The 6,418-nt window shown below is 43.9% G+C and overlaps 2 non-coding genes across 2 annotated transcripts; both read right to left on the reverse strand.

Annotated features, from left to right (window-relative positions):
• Window positions 1–1,522: 1,522 nt before the first annotated feature.
• trnai-aau (transfer RNA isoleucine (anticodon AAU)) lies at window positions 1,523–1,596 on the reverse strand. The gene has a single exon. It is a non-coding gene; the product is annotated as a tRNA-Ile (tRNA).
• A 2,200-nt stretch (window positions 1,597–3,796) lies between these two features.
• trnai-aau (transfer RNA isoleucine (anticodon AAU)) lies at window positions 3,797–3,870 on the reverse strand. Its single transcript has one exon. It is a non-coding gene; the product is annotated as a tRNA-Ile (tRNA).
• Between the last annotated feature and the right edge of the window lie 2,548 nt (window positions 3,871–6,418).

Here is a 6,418-nt window from a genome sequence, read left to right on the forward strand (position 1 = left end):
GCGCGTCAGAGGTTGGGAACTGATGTTATGGAGGTTTTTCAATCATGAGGGGCATTTTTCGGGTAAGTGAATAAGTTCCTTTCGCTCAAGTGGGGCAGTGCAGAACGAGAGGGTATACATCTGTTGTGGGCGGGTGAGAATTCGAAAGGCAGTGAGGAGCAACGGCTTCACGCAGAGGATGGTGCGTGTCTGCAATAAGTTGCGAGACGAGTTGGTGATGACTGGTACAATTCCAATACTTTTAAGGAATTTGGACGTGTATTTGAATAGGAATGGTTGAGAGACACGTGGGTCAAGTGCATGCAATCGCGGCTTGATCAGTTGAGGATATCTTTTCGGAATGGACGAGTTCGTCCGAAGACGTTGTTTTCAGTGCTGTCCATATCTCATGGCTCTATGACTTTGCAGGTGAAATAATAAAAAATATGAATAAAATAATGAAGTAAAATTGTCTGAAGTTGTTAAATTCAAACAACTTCAGATAATTTTATTTCAATTATTTTATTTACCTTTTGTTATTTGTATTATTTTTCACTGTTCTGTACCTCTTATTTCTTGATTGTCTCTCTGTCGCTTCTCACTCTGTCAATACATTTTTCCTCTCCTCTTCCTGCTTTGCTACGCTTCTCCCCTGTTTTCCATTTTGTCTCTGCTACACCCATCCCCCACATATTTTGTCACGTAACACTGGCTTCAGCCTTGGTCAAACGCGGCTCCTAATCGCCCTTTAATCTCTCCATGCATTGTCATTACCACCTTTGCATGTGGAGCCTTGACTCACCTTCTGTCAGCCTGGTGTAAATCGCTCCCTCATTCTCCCCTTTTTTAACTTTAACAATGAGTCAGTTAGACTCGAAACGTCAGCTCTTTTCTCTCCTTGCAGATGGTGCCAGACCTGCTGAGAATTTCCAGCATTTTCTCTTTTGGTTTCAGATTCCAGCATCTGCTGTAATTTGCTTTTATTAATGGCTCTATGATATTGCTGGGGATATGATAACTCCAGTGTCGATGCATGAGAGTTGAACAAGCGAAAGATTTCCCTCTGGAAGTCACGTGAAAAGTAGTACCAGAGATCCAGGAAAATAAGATGAACGAATCTTTGAAGTGAATTGAAGCCTGAATTCTGGTTCTCCTCCGAGACTGTGCCAGGTCGACTTAATACTTTATATTTCATGTTTTGCATTTCTTTGTGAAAACAATTGACACTGATTGATTTGCTGCAGACAACATCCACCAGTCATCATGGGTACGGTGATCGAGTTGTGCGTCTATCCCTGTGAAATGTTTTATTGCGCCGGTGAGGCTTTCTGCTTGGTGATTTTGTGGGACACATTGTTTGGAAATACAGCAACGCAGCTGAGATCCGGCATAGGACCAACGAGTTGATGTTCCATGACAGCGATGGTCGGCTTTCAAATGAATACACATCTGAATTGATCATGTGACAAGTTCTTGCAGACGGTGAAAGCAAAAACCACGACAAACCTTGACACAGCACAACTGACGAGACGAGCGCTGCACATGGTCAGTGTGGGGATTGTACCCACGACCTTGGCGTTATTAGCACCACGCTCTAACCAGCTGAGCTGACCGACCTACGCAGCCTTTTCGTCAGAACAAAGGCTTATATTGCCTGCGCTCACAACCACGGCGGCTATTCGTTTTCTGATTTGCAATCGATCGCACGATCGTCTGAAGTATTTCCTTCCGTTGCAAAGCTTTTTAACAAAAAAACATTGACTTTTCCGAACGCGCACACTCGAGCTAACCATTTGCTCTGATACCCAAAATTAAGCACAATGTTCGGACGCATGCAATTTCAATCGCAATGCCACCAGCTCAGCTGCAGCTTGTCATGTTGACAAATATCATCTGGTTGAAACGTACCTTCAACGATCGCTCACTGTGCTTCTGGAAACTCACAGACCTTTGGAGTCAGGGTTATGTGCTGCTGATAAACTGCTGCGACCCTTATGCCAAATGCATTGGAATTGTAACCCAACTGTGGGATTCTTTCTGCTCCCGAAGGACGCAGTTGCTTTAGAGTCAGCAACAGCGCAGAACTCAATTGCACGTTTTGCTCAATGACTCATGCTGCTTTTGCAATCTTCGTTTGACAGCATATTTAGCAGGTTATCACGCCTTACTGCAGCGTTTGTCAGCGACGGATCAGCTGCTAAGATGACTGCTTCAGACAGCATGCAATATCCTACATTTGAAAATGGAAAAGGTGCAAATGTTAACAGGCTGAACACTCTCATACTATTTTGTCTGGCGCGTCAGAGGTTGGGAACTGATGTTATGGAGGTTTTTCAATCATGAGGGGCATTTTTCGGGTAAGTGAATAAGTTCCTTTCGCTCAAGTGGGGCAGTGCAGAACGAGAGGGTATACATCTGTTGTGGGCGGGTTAGAATTCGACAGGCAGTGAGGAGCAACGGCGTGACGCAGAGGATGGTGCGTGTCTGCAATAAGTTGCGAGACGAGTTGGTGATGACTGGTACAATTCCAATACCTTTAACGAATTTGGACGTGTATTTGAATAGGAATGGTTGAGAGACACGTGGGTCAAGTGCATGCAATCGCGGCTTGATCAGTTGAGGATATCTTTTCGGAATGGACGAGTTCGTCCGAAGACGTTGTTTTCAGTGCTGTCCATATCTCATGGCTCTATGACTTTGCAGGTGAAATAATAAAAAATATGAATAAAATAATGAAGTAAAATTGTCTGAAGTTGTTAAATTCAAACAACTTCAGATAATTTTATTTCAATTATTTTATTTACCTTTTGTTATTTGTATTATTTTTCACTGTTCTGTACCTCTTATTTCTTGATTGTCTCTCTGTCGCTTCTCACTCTGTCAATACATTTTTCCTCTCCTCTTCCTGCTTTGCTACGCTTCTCCCCTGTTTTCCATTTTGTCTCTGCTACACCCATCCCCCACATATTTTGTCACGTAACACTGGCTTCAGCCTTGGTCAAACGCGGCTCCTAATCGCCCTTTAATCTCTCCATGCATTGTCATTACCACCTTTGCATGTGGAGCCTTGACTCACCTTCTGTCAGCCTGGTGTAAATCGCTCCCTCATTCTCCCCTTTTTTAACTTTAACAATGAGTCAGTTAGACTCGAAACGTCAGCTCTTTTCTCTCCTTGCAGATGGTGCCAGACCTGCTGAGATTTTCCAGCATTTTCTCTTTTGGTTTCAGATTCCAGCATCTGCTGTAATTTGCTTTTATTAATGGCTCTATGATATTGCTGGGGATATGATAACTCCAGTGTCGATGCATGAGAGTTGAACAAGCGAAAGATTTCCCTCTGGAAGTCACGTGAAAAGTAGTACCAGAGATCCAGGAAAATAAGATGAACGAATCTTTGAAGTGAATTGAAGCCTGAATTCTGGTTCTCCTCCGAGACTGTGCCAGGTCGACTTAATACTTTATATTTCATGTTTTGCATTTCTTTGTGAAAACAATTGACACTGATTGATTTGCTGCAGACAACATCCACCAGTCATCATGGGTACGGTGATCGAGTTGTGCGTCTATCCCTGTGAAATGTTTTATTGCGCCGGTGAGGCTTTCTGCTTGGTGATTTTGTGGGACACATTGTTTGGAAATACAGCAACGCAGCTGAGATCCGGCATAGGACCAACGAGTTGATGTTCCATGACAGCGATGGTCGGCTTTCAAATGAATACACATCTGAATTGATCATGTGACAAGTTCTTGCAGACGGTGAAAGCAAAAACCACGACAAACCTTGACACAGCACAACTGACGAGACGAGCGCTGCACATGGTCAGTGTGGGGATTGTACCCACAACCTTGGCGTTATTAGCACCACGCTCTAACCAGCTGAGCCGACCGACCTACGCAGCCTTTTCGTCAGAACAAAGGCTTATATTGCCTGCGCTCACAACCACGGCGGCTATTCGTTTTCTGATTTGCAATCGATCGCACGATCGTCTGAAGTATTTCCTTCCATTGCAAAGCTTTTTAACAAAAAAACATTGACTTTTCCGAACGCGCACACTCGAGCTAACCATTTGCTCTGATACCCAAAATTAAGCACAATGTTCGGACGCATGCAATTTCAATCGCAATGCCACCAGCTCAGCTGCAGCTTGTCATGTTGACAAATATCATCTGGTTGAAACGTACCTTCAACGATCGCTCACTGTGCTTCTGGAAACTCACAGACCTTTGGAGTCAGGGTTATGTGCTGCTGATAAACTGCTGCGACCCTTATGCCAAATGCATTGGAATTGTAACCCAACTGTGGGATTCTTTCTGCTCCCGAAGGACGCAGTTGCTTTAGAGTCAGCAACAACGCAGAACTCAATTGCACGTTTTGCTCAATGACTCATGTTGCTTTTGCAATCTTCGTTTGACAGCATATTTAGCAGGTTATCACGCCTTACTGCAGCGTTTGTCAGCGACAGATCAGCTGCTAAGATGACTGCTTCAGACAGCATGTTATATCCTACATTTGAAAATGGAAAAGGTGCAAACGCTTACAGGCTGAACACTCTCTCACTATTTTGCCTGGCGCGGCAAAGGCTGGGAGCTGACCTTATGGAGGTTTGTCAATCATGAGGTGCATTTTTCGGGTAAATAGATAAGTTCGTTTCGCTCAGGTGGGGCAGTGCAGCACGAGAGGGTATAAATCTGGTGTGGGAGGGTGAGAATTCGACAGGCAGTGAGGAGCAACGGCGTGACGCAAAGGGTGGTGAGTGTCTGCAATAAGTTGCCAGACGAGCTGGTGATGGCTGGTACAATTCCAATACTTTTAAGGAATTTGGATGTGTATTTGAATAGGAAGGGTTTAGAGAGACATGGGTCAAGTGCATGCAATCGTGGCTGGATCAGTTGAGGATATCTGTTCGGAATGGAAGAGCCAGACCGAAGATTGTGTTTTCAGTGCTGTCCATATCTAATGGCTCTATGATATTGCAGGTGAAATGATAAAAGAGATGAATAAAATAATGAAGTAAAATTGTCTGAAGCTGTTAAATTCAAAAAACTTCAGATAATTCTGTTTCAATAATTTTACTTACCTTTTTTATTTGCGTTTTTCTCACTGTTCTGTACCTCTTATTTCTTGATTGTCTCTCTTTCTGTCGCTACCCACTCTGTCAATACATTTTTCCTCTCCTCTTCCCGCTTTGCTACGCTTCTCCCCTGTTTTCCATTTTGTCTCTGTTTCACACATCCCCCACATATTTTGTCACGTAACACTGGCTTCAGCCTTGGTCATTCGCGGCTCCTAATCTCCCTTTAATCTCTCCGTGCACTTTCATTATCACCTTTGCATCTGGAGCCTTGACTCACCTTCTCTCAGCCTGGTGTTAATAGCTCCCTCATTCTCCCCTTTTTTAATCTTTAACAATGAGTCAGTTAGACTCGAAACGTCAGCTCTTTTCTCTCCTTGCAGATGGTGCCAGACCTGCTGAGAATTTCCAGCATTTTCTCTTTTGGTTTCAGATTCCAGCATCTGCTGTAATTTGCTTTTATTAATGGCTCTATGATATTCCTGGGGATATGATAACTCCAGTGTCGATGCATGAGAGTTGAACAAGCGAAAGATTTCCCTCTGGAAGTCACTTGAAAAGTAGTAACAGAGATCCAGGAAAATAAGATGAACGAATCTTTGATTTGAAATGAAACCTGAACTCTGGTTCTCCTCCGAGACTGTGCCAGGTCGACTTAATACTGCATATTATTCATGTTTTGCATTTCTTTGTGAAAACAATTGAGACTGATTGATTTGCTGCAGACAACATTCAGCAGTCATCATGGGTACGGCGATCGTGTCATGCGTCTATCCCTGTGAAATGTTTTATTGTGCTGGAGAGGCTTTCTGCTTGGTGATTTTGTGGTTCACGTTGTTTGGAAATACAGCAACGCAGCTGAGATCCGGCATGGGACCAACGAGTTGCTGTTCCATGACAGCGATGGTCGGCTTTCAAATGAATACACATCTGAATCGATCATGTGACAAGTACTTGCAGACGGTGAAAGTAAAACCCACGACGAACATTGACACAGCGCAGATAACGACACGAACGGCTCACATGGTCAGTGTGGGGCCGGAACCCACGTCCGTGGCGCAATTAGCACCACCTTCGAACCGGCTGAGCTAACTAACCAACTGAGCCGCCGGACAAAAGCAAATGCCTCTATTGCCAGTGCTCACAACAACAGCGGCAATTTATTTTCTGATTTTTTATATCGATCGCACGATAGTCCGAAGTATTTCCTTTCGTTGCAAAGCTATTCAACATAAAAAGCATTTATTTTTCCAAACGCGCACACTCGAGGTAACCATTTGCTCTGATATCCAAACTTAAGCACAATGTCCGGACGCATGCAGATTCAATCGCAATGCCACCAGCTCAGCTGCAGCTTGTCATGTTGA

Source organism: Hemiscyllium ocellatum, chromosome 28, assembly GCF_020745735.1.
Source record: "Hemiscyllium ocellatum isolate sHemOce1 chromosome 28, sHemOce1.pat.X.cur, whole genome shotgun sequence".
Classification (NCBI taxonomy): Eukaryota; Metazoa; Chordata; class Chondrichthyes; order Orectolobiformes; family Hemiscylliidae; genus Hemiscyllium; species Hemiscyllium ocellatum.